The following is a 13,565-nucleotide window of genomic DNA, read 5'->3' on the forward strand; positions in this document are numbered from 1 at the left end:
CTTTTCTCACCAATGGCCTTTCTCTGGTCCAGGATCACAATATAAGATTACTCATGTGTTGTATTTTAGTTATCATATTTTCTTAGTTTTCTTTAACCTGAAACAATTCCAATCTTTCTTTACCTTTTGTGACTGTTACACTTTTGAAGAGTACTGGTCAGTAATTTTGTGGAATATTGCACACTTTGTGTTTGTATGATGTTTTCCTATGATTCAATTAACTTTAAGCATTTTTGATTAAGAATACTGCAAAAGGCCGGGCGCGGTGGCTCAAGCCTGTAATCCCAGCACTTTGGGAGGCCGAGACGGGCGGATCACGAGGTCAGGAGATCGAGACCATCCTGGCGAACACGGTGAAACCCCGTCTCTACTAAAAAAATACAAAAAACTAGCCGGGCGAGGTGGCGGGCGCCTGTAGTCCCAGCTACACAGGAGGCTGAGGCAGGAGAATGGCGTAAACCCGGGAGGTGGAGCTTGCAGTGAGCTGAGATCCGGCCACTGCGCTCCAGCCCCGGCGACAGAGCGAGACTCCGTCTCAAAAAAAAAAAAAAAAAAAAAAGAATACTGCAAAAATGATTTTATGAATCTTATTTAGAGGCACATGATGCTGATGTGTCCAATTATCAGTGGTATTAACTTTCAGTTCCTTTGGTTAAGGTGGTATCAGTCAGGTTTGTCCACTCTAGTTGCTTTTTTTCCTTTGTAATTAATAAGTAGTGTTGATTCAGATTCAAAGTAAAGGAACAAAAAGTATCCTATGGGAAGGTACTTAAAAATAAGTACTTCGGGACACAGGTAATTATCATTTCTCATCATACTCTACCAATTTTTAACTTCCTTGCTTTTTTTTTTTTTTTGCAGTGGCATGATCACGACTCACTGCAAACCTTGATCTCCTGGGCTCAGGTGATCCTCCTACCTCAGCCTGTTAAGTAGCTGGGACTGCAGGTGCACACCACCATGCCTGGCTAATTTTTCATATTTTTTGAAGAGACGAGGTTTCACCATGTTGTCAGGCTAGTCTCGAACTCCTGGGCTCAAGCAATCCTCCCATGTTGGCCTCCCAAGGTGTTGGGATTACAGGCGTGAGCCACTGCCTGGCCCCAGACTTTAACTTTTATTGATGATTTTGTCATGGTGATTTTCTGTTTCCATAATTTCTTCTGTATTTGGGTTTGTGGTTTTTGGTAAGGAAGAACTTTCCCTTGTTATGTATTTATTTAATGTTTTATGTATATCAACATGGACTCACGGATTTTTTTCCCTCTCTTATATCAGATGGACTTATAGATTCTTCTATGGATTTCATCTGTTATCATCATTATTTATTTTGCTGCTCTAATTATCCCAGGTTTGGCCCCGTGAAGCCTCTTCAAGGAAGTTCCTGGTCCTTTTGACATGTCTCCGTCATTTTGTGAGAGCTTAACTTTCTGTTTCTTTCTTTTTTTTTTTTTTCTTTTTGAGTCAGGGTCTTGCTGTGTCACCCAGGCTGGAGTACGCAGTGGTATGATCATAGCTCACTGCAATCTTGATTTCCTGGGCCCAAGTGATCCCCCTGCCTTAGCCTCTGGAGTAGCTAGGACTACAGACCAGGTATGTGCCACCACACCCCGCTAGTTTTGGCCTTTTTTTTTTTTTTTCCTCCAATAGAGAGAGTGTCTTGCTGTGTTGCCCAAGCTAGTCTCTTAAACTCCTGGTCTCAAGCAGTCCTCCCACCTTGGTTTCCCAAAGTGCTGAGATTATAGACGTGGACCACCACACCTGGTCAGAAGGCTTAACTTTCTAGTAGCACAAAATGTTCTAGTCTCATCTTGTACTTTTCTCTGCCCCAGCCATGAAATCAGCCATTTCACCAAGAAATATTGATTCCTTTTATTGGAAATTGGAATTCTTCCATTCCCCCTGTCCCTGGTACTTATATCTTACCATCTTTTAAAAAGTTTTTGTGTCTTAAACCATGTTGGATGATCTGGACACATTCCCCTGATGTGCAGAAATTAGTTTATACACAGTAATTCTTTTTGTAGCAGACTCTGTTTAGTTTGTAGCAGATTCATTTTGCACTGATTAATCCTGGAGGGTTTCTTCACAAGTTACATTGTGTCAAATACATTATTTCATGGGAACACAATTGAATTTTTTCTTTAGTTTTGTTGGGTGTTTGATAACAATTAAAAAACTTTTCTAAGAGTTTCCTTCTAATATTATATGGTATAGGAATGTTTACATTTCTCATTTATTTATTTGGTGTAGTGATCTCAGAGTTGTTTTTAAAAGAAAAATCTTGACTTTGTCTCAGGTAATCTCAGTTCACTTCTATGTGGGAGGGTGATTTGCCATCCATCCAGAGTACCTTTTTGATTAGGCTTTTCAATGTCTATAAATGTTTCAGTCTTTTCTGATCATTTAATTTCTAATACATGCATATGCTCCTAATGTATAATAAATGGACAGCAGTTTCTAGAAGGTTGGAAAAGGGAAACCTTGTGGTGTGTAATTTGCCAGCCATCAGATCCTACATATTTGAGATTTTAACTAAGCAAGTTATTAGATAGACCATGTTGTTTTGTCTTCACAGAATTCATTCATATTGTGCATTACACAATCAATGTGCATATTGCACATTGATTTTATCTGTAAGTTGTCTTTATCAGTGGTTCTCAAAGTGTGGCCCCCTGCTAGTATAGTATCAGCCTCACGTTGGAACTGGTTAGAAATGCAGACTTCTCAGGATCCACCTAGTTGTAGCAGTTAATTTTAACAAGCCCTTTGGTGATCCTGAAACATGTTACAGTTTGAGAAACACTGCTGTAATACGTTTCATTTAAATTGTTTCAGGTTGTGGGGGTAGGGAATAAGAGTACCAGTTTATTCATCTTCTGTGCAATATTACCTGTTTACCTAGCTCTTAGGGATATTGAGATGTTTTGAAGAAATGTGTCCCCTAAGATTATAATGGAACTGACAAATTCCTATTGCTTAGTGGTATCATAGCTATCATGAAGTCTTAGTGCTCTACCTTACTCATGTGTTTGTGGTGGTGATGGTGTACACAGATCTTCTGCACTGCCAGTTATCTGAAAGTATAGCACATGGCCGGGTGCGGTGGCTCACGTCTATAATCCCAACACTTTGGGAGGCCGAGGTGGGCGGATCATGAGGTCAGGAGATTGAGACCATCCTTGCTAACATGATGAAACCCCATCTCTACTAAAAATAAAAAAATTTAGCTGGGTGTGGTGGCAGGTGTCTGTAGTCCCACCTACTCAGGAGGCTGAGGCAGGAGAATGGTGTGAATCTGGGAGGCGGAGCTTACAGTGAGCCCAGATCACGCCACTGCACTCCAGCCTGGGGGACAGCAAGACTCCATCTCAAAAAAAAAATAGTATAGCACATACAATTATGTACAGTACCTAATACTTGATAATAAAGGACTGTGTTACTGGTTGATGTATTTACAATACTGCACTTTTTATTGTTATTTTAGAATGTACTCTTTGAACTTTAAAAAATAAATTCACTTTGGGAGGCTGAGGTGGGCAGATTGCTTGAGGCCAGGAATTCGAGACCAACCTGGCCAACGTGGCAAAACCCTGTCTCTCCTAAAAATACAAAAATTAGCTGGGTGTGGTGGTGCACGTCTGTAATCCCAGCTACTTGGAGGCTGAGGCATGAGAATTGCTTGAACTTGGGAGGTGGAGGTAGCAGTGATCCAGGATAGCACCACCACACTCCCATCTTGGTGACAGAGTGAGACTCTGTCTCAAAAAAAAAAACAAAAAACAAAAAAGCCTCAGGAAGGCCCTTCAGGAGGTATTCCAGAAGGCAGCATTGTTATAGGAGATGACAGTTCCACGTGTGTGATTGCCTCTGAAGACCTTCCAGTGGGACAGTATGTGGAGATGGAAGACAGCAATATTGATGATCCTAATCCTGTGTAGGCTTTGGTTATTGTGTATGTTTGTGTCTTAAAACAATGTTGGAAGTTAAAAAAAAATTTTTTTTAAAACAGGAAAAAAAGACTTTTATAAAATAAGGATACTAAGAAAAGAAAATAATTTTATACAGCTGTACCATGTGTTTTAAGCTAAGTGTTATTACAGAACAGCCAAAAAATTAAAACTATGGAAGAAAGAAAAAATCTTACAGTACAGCCTAAGTGTACACTGTTTATAAAGTATATGGTAGTATCCAATAATGTCCTAGGCTTTCATATGCATTCACCACTAACTGACTCATCCAGAGCACCTTCCAGTCCTGCTAGCTTCACTTATGGTAGAGATGCACCGCTTTAAATTTTATATACCTTATTTTTAATATACCTTTTATATATTTAGATATGTTAATATCATTGTGCTGTAGTTGCATATAGTATTCAGTACAGTAACATGCTGTACAGGTTTGTAACCTGGGAGCAATAGGTTATACCATGTAGAGTTGTGTAAAAGCACTGTATAATATTCACACAAAGAAGAAATTGCCTGACACGTTTCTCTGAATGTATCTTTGTCATGAGGCGATGTGTGACTGTATAATTTGAGCCACCATATCCATGTTGTTTTAAAAATTGCAGTACCCTTATTAATGTAAAAAGCAGTTAAATTAATTTTAAGATATTTAACCTGATGGAGCCAACATATTACCATTTCAACATATACTTTATTAAAAAAAATGTTATTTTAGATTCTCTCTTTGTACTAGGTTTTTGAAATCTGGTAGATATTTTATATATCAATTTCAACACTAACTTTTTACCAGAAGTAATTGATCTTCCTTTAGATTTCCTAAAATTTATGGTTGGAAAAGTAGATTCACATACCTAAATTGTTTCAAAGACACTTAAGTATTTGAAACTTAAGTATTTCGGTACCTGAATTAAGTACCAAAAAATAATTTTTCTATAATATTTGCATCTAAATTGGTAAAACTTGTTCATGTTTTTTGGTAGAATGTATTAGATTTTGAAGCAAAACTATATCCATTTCAAAATTGAGCCACTCAAGCAAATTCACGAACTCTTGTGTCAACTCTGTATTACTAACATTACATTCAAAAGGATATTGGATGTTAGGCAAATCTATATTAAATAAAGTGTTTTTCAATGATTTTTTGTAATTTTTGCAACCACTTTGCAAAACACTGTCAATTAAAATTTATGCATGTTGATTTATGTTAGAGCAAAGTGTAAAATCTTTTTTATTGATTGCGTTATGAAAACTTTAAATTTCAATGTAAATTTATAAGAACGTTCTTACAAAATTTCTGGCATACCTTTTTTCCCGTTTCTTTTTATTTTACTTTTACTTGTGTAGCCTGGTCATAAATAAACTCTACCTTTCTTTGGTGCAAGTTAAGCTTGTTCATAGGCATTGAGATATAAGTGAGAAAACAAAAGAATACTGCCATTTTTGTGTTTTATTACTCAATAGTGAAAAGCATCTCTTTCTAAAATCAGAGTTAACATTAGAGTAGATCTTTGTAAAGTTATTCTGCTATACCCGGTGAGCAAAGAACACAGGTGTTTTAAATGTATTGTTTTCTGTTTTTTCAACATTTCCATGAACTGGCTAGGATTCTTATTTTTGGCATGTACATACTGAACAATTTAACTCTTTACATAGGGCTTTTCATAGTCTGCTTCAGAAAGCTGGACACAGATATTTTTAATGTGTATTATACAGTGGAATAAAGGAATAGGAGAAACATCAATTTTTGCTTGTAAAATTCCTAACATAGCTGGAGCTGTCTGTTGTGGTAGAAACTAATTGTTTAATACCTAGCTGAAATTCTTTGACAGAGGTAAAGGATTTAAAAACATCTATGCCACTCTTGGTTTTTTTTTTTTTTTTTTTTAAGCTATGTAGTGACAACTTCTCTTAAATTTAGAAGGTCTTTCAAATAAAACTTACTTAAAAGATTTAACTGGGGCCGGGCATGGTGGCTCACACCTGCAATTCCAGCACTTTGGGAGGCCGAGGCAGGTGGATCACTTGAGGCCAGGAGTTCGAGACCAGCCTGGCCGACATGACAAAACCCCATCTCTACTAAAAAATGCAAAAAATTAGCCAGGCATGGTGGTGTGCATCTGTAATCCTAGCTACTTGGAGGCTGAGGCAGGAGAATCGCTTGAACCTGGGAGGCGGAGGTTGCAGTGAGCCGAGGTTGCACCACTGCACTCCAACCAGGGCAACAGAGCGAGACTGTCTCAAAAAAAAGAAAAAAAAAGACTTATTAAGGTAGCATCTCTTATATCACATGGCTCATCTAAAGCTGAAGGGAAATAGTAATTTTTCAAATTTTTAATCTGTTGATTTTTGATATTATTAGAAAGGTCTTCCATATAATGGATGGTGTCTTAATTGAATATCTTCCATGTGTTGTATCTATTTTAGTATTCCTCATAATTTTCTAACAAAATTTCTATAATTGAAATAATTTATTTACCATCTCTTTATGTAAATGTGATTTTCTTTCCTTTGGCGCAAGAATTTAAGCCAGTTTATAGCTGACCACAGTTACAAGCCCAGATTTGGTAAAAATCTTTTACACACGTTTGTTGGACATGTAATTCTGACATCATTTGGCTAATTTTTTTGCTTTTCTTTGGACTGTAGAGCAGAAAGTTCTTATAAAATTCACTATGTATTTGTTGAAAATGTCTGCTAATATTGTCTACTTGTAAAACTTTAAAACACAAGAAATAGCTTTTAATTTTGCTCTGTCATAGCTAACTGTAATTGTCATTCATTAGAAAATTTCTGGCATACCTTCTTCCAGTTTCTTTTTACTTTACTGTTCTGGTGGTAGCATTAGCTTTTGTATCTCTACTTGATTGTGTATTGCTGTAATGCCTTCTTTTTAGTTTTAAAAATGTGTCCTCCTGTTATCCATTCATTTTTAAAGTAAGAAAATTAATTATATTCAAAATATATTAAAATTAAAAAGTAAAAATAAAAAGTATTTCAGTTGAATTGCCAGTTGTGATTTACATAGGCATTGCTGCAACTTGTGTTATTTGTGAGAAGCATATTTAAGTAAACGCATTACAGAGTTAGATTGGTGAGTAGAAAAATACTCATTCTAACTGAATTAGCTAATTTTTACTGACCAGATCAGTATTTTTTTGTGTAATACTAGAAATGACTCACTGTATCCTGAGCTGTGGAGTATAATATGCAGTGCAATGGTCACAATGAAATGTAGTACTACCAAAACAATAAAACTTTCTTTAGTAGAAAGACATTTTATACAGCTTCAACTTTTAAATTTAAATTAAGTACAACTAAATAAAGCTAAAAACTCAATTCCCTGGTAACACTAGCCACATGTAGTCATATGTGGCTAATAGCTAATGTATTAGAAATTAAGCTTTTGAGAGTTGGTTATGTATGTGATTACAGTATTTTGGTTACCTGGGACTACAGATTACAGTCATTTTTGCTAAGGCTTATGTCATAGGAACAGTACCAAGGGGACTTCTGAATCAAGCACCCTGGAAAGAGCTACTTAGAGCTACTTGCATTTTCTTTGTGGTATCTCTTATAGTCATGAATAATTAGTAGAAAAAATTTCTAACATTTTTCATGGATAAAAGGATTTAATCAGAAAAGCATTTGGATGTACATATTTGAAATCATAGCTTGCCTCTATGTTCCTAGAGTAGTTGGAGAGTGGAAAAATATCTATATTCTAAAGACTTTCATCATTTGGGTGAAAAACCAAAAATAAAAGAGAGTAATGTTTTGCTTAATAACTCTTTCACAAATTAAAAAAAAGAATGTTCATCTGTAGAAACGTATCGAGGTCTCATCAGGTTTACAACAAACCTTTAGATTAGCAAGCTCAATTTCAGTTGACATGGATTGTGGAAAGATTTTCACTGGAGCTCAAATATTTAATATCCTGAGTTTGGATGGATATACAGTTTTTTAAATTAAGTACTTCAACTCCTCTGTGGTTTTAAAGCCAGTAGTGGCTATATCTTGACTAGTTATTAAAGCACCAAACTTTTTTTCTTTGTTACTTTGCTTTTATCCTTTGAGCAAGTTAGGCAGTAAGTTCTCCGTGTTTTTAATTTCCACAGAAGTAAATGAATGTTATTGCTGGTGTTTATTTCATTCTGTCATTATGTCATGATATGAGGATATAAGGAGATGTCTAAAAACTTGTTTTAAAAATATGAAGCGTAAGTTCATGAATAAAGAAGGAAGTGGAACTTGTCTTGAGAGAATTTGCCCATTTAGATGGTTTCCAAAGTACATTCTGCTAGTCACTAGAGATGGTCCTTGAAAGAGTTCTCTAATTAAGTTTGAAGAAACACTATGTACCATAATAATGGCCTATTGAATATTTTACCGTGCACATTAATATATCAAAGACTTTGAGATATCTTACAAGAAAGAAACTTGCTAAAGCTTGTCTTCCTGCATTTCTTAACACTTCTTCCAGTGACTTTAAGTTGGACTTGTCTATCCTGTGAGAAATGCTGCCCTCTAGAGGCAAAAATTCAGTTGCTCTTACATTTGAGTACCAGAATGCTGCTGCCTGATCTTAGTGTGAAGTTGTAATAATTAATAGTAATCAAATGCATGGTAACAAAACCAAATAGAAGAAATCTTATGTTGCCTAATTTTAAGAAAATATGAGGATACAGAATTGCAATTTATAAATACCCACTTTTTAAATTGTACATGTGATATTTTTGGCTGCTAATAATCTTTCGAATACATTTCTGTATATGGGGAATAGAGGATACATACTACTTCAAGTCTCCAAACTCTGAGTCTCTCCTGCTAGCAGAAGCCATCCTTCCCTGTGTTAACAACCTTGCTTAAGACAGTTACCATCCACAGGGAAGCTAGTTTCCTTATACCCCTTCCCATGATACTCATGTTTCCATACCTGTAACTGGAGTCAGATTATATCATGCTGCACCTTTGCAGTCACAGTGGGAAGAAAAGGATTCTATGTAATTTTAAAAAATATATATATATATTTTGCTGACATAGCAGCAAAACCTTCAGGAATATGTGTAGAAATGGGTGATGAGGATGTGAGAGAGAAAGAAACATGCTTTTGCATTTGGCTGAATGTATTGGTATGGTGCAGTTATCAGAGATTCTGAATTCATTCTTCTCGTTCAAGTAGCCAGGAGTGGTTCTAGTTGTTTGCTCCTTTGGTCTCAGCATTGACTTATACTAAATGAAGTTGAATGCCTAGAAATGCATAGCATAATATAGAGGAAGAAGTCAAAAGATTAAAGGAAATAGAACTGGTGGAGTGGATTTATCACTGTGACTATTCACTTAGCTCCCCTATTCCCTCTCCAGTATTCTCTACTAAGAGGTCTGGAAGACACTTCATTCGCCAACCTAATGAGAAAACTTTGAGGGGAGTGCCAGCATACATGAAAAGTAATTCAATTGCTTTTGTCTGTAGGTTAGAGGAGATACTTTCATTGAAATTGTCTTTTTTACTTCAGGGGGTGTGGCCAGATGCTAGGTAAGGCCCAGGTATCATATTGATAGGGTAGCTTGACAGGCATGATGATCAGAGGTGTACTGACTTGAATTCTTTTTGGCTCTGGCTAAAGGATCATGGATCCCTAGGTCTAAAATAGAGAGACAGCCTGTTAAGATCCTACTTTATCTGTATGAACAAAAAATTTTAGGTCTCATAAGAGAAGGCCTGACTTGAACTACCATAAGAGTGAGTTGGCCAGCCTGGCAACATGGTGAAACCCTGTCTCTACAAAAAACACAAAAGTGAGCTGGCCCCTTTTTGCAGTTTAATTCCTGGGTTATGTAAGAAAACAGAAAGGAGGGGGATATCACCGAGAGATTCTGATATTGGAGCTCTGTGCAATAACTGGTAAGTCTCTGGTTCTTACTTCCATATGAGGAACAGAGAGTTTTGTTTGTACAAGGCTTGAGGATCTACAAACCTTGATCTGTATTTATGGTTGCTCATTTCAGATAGCCTCTCAATGTTGGATAAGTTTGCATGTTCATGTTTTATAGAGTCAGAACTCAATTTCCTAGCATTCCTTGCAGCTAGGGCACAAGCATATGACCTAGGCTTTATTGATCAGATGCATCTGTGTAAGACATGAATTCAGGGTCAGAGAAATGCAGGGTAACAGCTCTTGCCTGGAATTGCTTCCTAATGTGGATGTTGAGTGGCGAGACATTGAACTGTTTAGAGGTAGCAGTAACAGAGGTACTGGTGAGCCTTATTGTCCTAGGCTCAGCTTTCATGGTACTGGGGCTGAAGGGTGGGAACAATTTAGTGGGGAGACTTAGGTATTTTTCCTGGCTTCATACCTCCAAGTGGATTCTTCAATTCTCTGATAATTACTGGAATCACCTAATATATTAATAAATTTATTTTCTCTTGAAACCACCTCAAATAGGTTCTGTTGACAGCTTAGAGCCCTGATTGATTGTCTAACTTTAAAGATTTTATTTATTGTCAAACTATTTTATTTTTCTAATTGAGATCTGAAAATTGTCAAGCACTTTTACTCCGTTTTTTCACTTCCTAGAGCTCTGCATCTTTTGCCATCATTTTTTCTTACCAGGAATGCCAATTTTTGTACCTTTTGAATTGTTTCTTGTTCTTTGCTACTTGGCTTGAGCTCCACTATTGTTGTGAAACCTTTCTTGTACCATCCAAGCAGCCTGATGGATTCTTTGCTTCCTCTGAATTCCAGTAGCACTTGTTTAGACATTAAGTGCAAGGTGTTTTTTGTTTTGTTTTGTTTTTCTGTATGCATCTTAAGCTTCCACACTAAATGATAAGCTCCCTGAAAACTAGTACTATGCCTCTTTATATCCCTTGCATTATCCAACAGAATGGTTTGCACCTATTAGATTCAAGGTTCAGCACAGTCACGTCACCCTCATAATATATAGTGATGAGTGTTGCTGAGAATCACAGTGATGCCAGGCTGAATGAGCTGAGATAGTAAACTAGTTAGATGCATAGTCTGGCCGTGAGGCCCAATTTCCATCTTCCTCAAGGAGTCTGAGACTTGCCTCTTAGTAATTTTCATTAGTTGGTGACCATATCTTCTGAATTACTATCTTCTTAATGTTTCATGAGTTTGTTTTTTTTTTTGCCTTGACAAAAGCCTTCTATTTCTCTCGTACTTCCTAGTTCCTTCCATTGTGCCCTCTGCAATTTCTTTTCACCAAGCTTACTATTTGCAGTCTCTTAAAATTTTGTGTAAATTATGAAATAATTCAAATATACAAAAAAAGTACAGAAAGTAATATAGCAAACACCTGTGTACCTAACCTCAGGGTCAAGCAGATATCAACCTTTTGCCTCATTTGATTTTCTTTTAAAGTTCTCCACTCCCCATACTTTTCTCCCTTCTTTGGAGGTACTCATTATCCTAAAGTCCTTGAGATTATTTCCCTGCTGTTTTTGTGCACATAAAACATTTACGCAAAAGATGACCTGAAACATTTTCATGCAATGTTTTTTTCTAGATATGTTCATATTGACATGTGTAGATTTAATTCATTCCTTTTAACTATTGTTTAGTTTTCCAGGTTGAATAATGCTAAGTTTTACAGGTGCCTGCCACCATGCCTGGCTAATTTTTGTATTTTTAGTAGATACAGGGTTTCACCATGTTGGGCCATGACCTCAGGTGGTCCACCCACCTCAGCCTCCCAAAGTGCTAGGATTACAGGCGTGAGCTACCGCGCCTGGCCCAGTTCCATTTTTTTCTTGATGCAAGTCTTCTTTAGATTTTTTTTTTAGGTCTTTATGATTTTTGTTACCATCATGAATGGCAAATTTTTATAAAAATACTTTTTGTTACTGGTAGTTACAAACCAATTAGTATAACAGAAAAATTGCTAAGAAACAAGTTGCTATTTGTATCTTGATTTTGTATCTCTCAATCTTGCTGAACTCTTAGTTGTTTTTGTTTGTTTGTTTGAGGTGGGGGGTTTTACTCTGTCACCTAGGCTGGAGTGCAGTGGCATGGTCACTGCTCACCACAGCCTTGACTGCCTGGGTTCAAGCAATTCTCCCATCTCAGCTTCCCAAGTAGCTGGGACCACAGGTGCATGTCACCACACTCAGCCAATTTTAAAATTATTTGTAGAGATGAGGTCTTGCTCTGTTGCCCAGGCTGCTCTCGAACTCCTGGGATTAAGCGATCCTCTTGCTTTGGCTTCCCAAAGTGCTGGGATTATAGGCATGAGCCATTGCACCTGGCCTAAACTCTTACTTCTAATGATAGATTCTCTTGGGTATCTCATGCAGATAATCATATAATTAGTGAATAAAGATGTTTTTTGTTGCTTTCTAAGCCTATGTCTTTATATTTTTCTTCTGTTATTGACCTATGTAGGACCCCTTTACTAAAATTGCAGGTGTTCCTGGGTCTTGGCTTTATGTGTGTATTAATGTATGGAGTAGAAAGGGGTATCTGAGAACTGAAGTCTCACACTAAGGGCCAAAGGTCTCTTTTCTAGTCCCTGCATATGAGTCAAAGGGTAAATATAGGTTAAGACTAACAACTCATTGAAGGGAAGAAACATTTCCAACTTGCAGCCTAATATATATGTTTTTAATATGTTACTGTTTTTTCCATGTTACTGGCACACACTTAAAGATTTCTGTTTCATGGTGGCTAAAGGATTAATTTAAAATATATATATATATTTTTCTTTTTCGAGACGTAGTTTCATTCTGTTGCCCAGGCTGGAGTGAAGTGGGGTGATCTCGGCTCACTGCGACCTCTGTCTCCCAGTTTCAGGTGATTCTTCTGCCTCAGCCTCCTGAGTAGTTGGGACTAGAGGTGCGCGCCACCACAGCCAGCTAATTTGTTTTTTTAAAAATTTTTAGTAGAGACGGGGTTTCACCATGTTGGACAGGGTGATCTCGAACTCCTGACCTCAGGTGATCTGCCTGCCTTGGCCTCCCAAAGTGCTAGGATTACAGGCGTGAGTCACGGCACCCAGCCTAAAAGAATTATTTTGATATACCCTTTCTGCATGAAGTTTCTGTGGGAAGGCTTTTCAGGTGATCTGATCTGATACAGTGTTAGGACTGGAAGTATAGCTTATACTATATAAATTTCCTTATTTGAAATTTCCTTTTATTTGGGAACTCTGTGCCCTGAAGCTGTCTCACTCTGGTATTTGATGTCCTACAATTAGTTTAAGACAGCAGCCTTGGATAAGTTTCTTAAAACTTCTTTATATTTGTTTCTTCATCAATATTAGTAGTATAGTATCTCCTGTCTTACAGATTATTATAAGAAATAATAATGTAAAGCATTTAGAACAGTATTAGTTATTGGTCTCAACCTCCTTTTAGCTGTTATCTACAGCCTTTCTGGTAGATTTTACTTATTCTGGGAAGATAGTGGCATATTCCTCATAATCTCCTTGTACATTCCAGGTCCTATAATAATTCTCAATCATTTTAGCATCCTTACATAGACTCTCCTATTTATATCCTGGTCTTATTTCCCTGATCTCCTCAAATCTACTGATTTTTCTCTTCCTCAGACAAGCGGTTTTTCACTTATTTGGTAAAAT

At 36.9% G+C, this 13,565-nt stretch overlaps 2 protein-coding genes and 1 pseudogene across 6 annotated transcripts in view; 2 read left to right on the forward strand and 1 right to left on the reverse strand.

The window, feature by feature from the left end:
* LOC126954972 (peptidyl-prolyl cis-trans isomerase FKBP1A) overlaps nucleotides 1–13,565 on the forward strand; it is a 1,061,339-nt gene that overhangs the window by 551,514 nt on the left and 496,260 nt on the right. The window lies entirely within an intron of this gene.
* Nucleotides 1–13,565, reverse strand: part of LOC126954384 (uncharacterized) — a 545,369-nt pseudogene that overhangs the window by 29,992 nt on the left and 501,812 nt on the right. The window lies entirely within an intron of this gene.
* The window catches only part of FBXW7 (F-box and WD repeat domain containing 7), a 209,966-nt gene that overhangs the window by 26,842 nt on the left and 169,559 nt on the right, over nucleotides 1–13,565 (forward strand). Inside the window, exon 1 of one of the 4 annotated variants that reach the window (XM_050791068.1) lies at nucleotides 563–1,593. The exons of the other annotated variants lie outside the window; for them this stretch is intronic. The gene's annotated coding sequence lies outside the window, so the exon portion shown is untranslated. Of the gene's footprint in view, nucleotides 1–562; nucleotides 1,594–13,565 lie in introns of those variants that run through there. 4 annotated transcript variants of the gene reach the window in all.

The sequence above is a fragment of the Macaca thibetana genome, chromosome 5, assembly GCF_024542745.1.
Source record: "Macaca thibetana thibetana isolate TM-01 chromosome 5, ASM2454274v1, whole genome shotgun sequence".
Lineage (NCBI taxonomy): Eukaryota > Metazoa > Chordata > Mammalia > Primates > Cercopithecidae > Macaca > Macaca thibetana.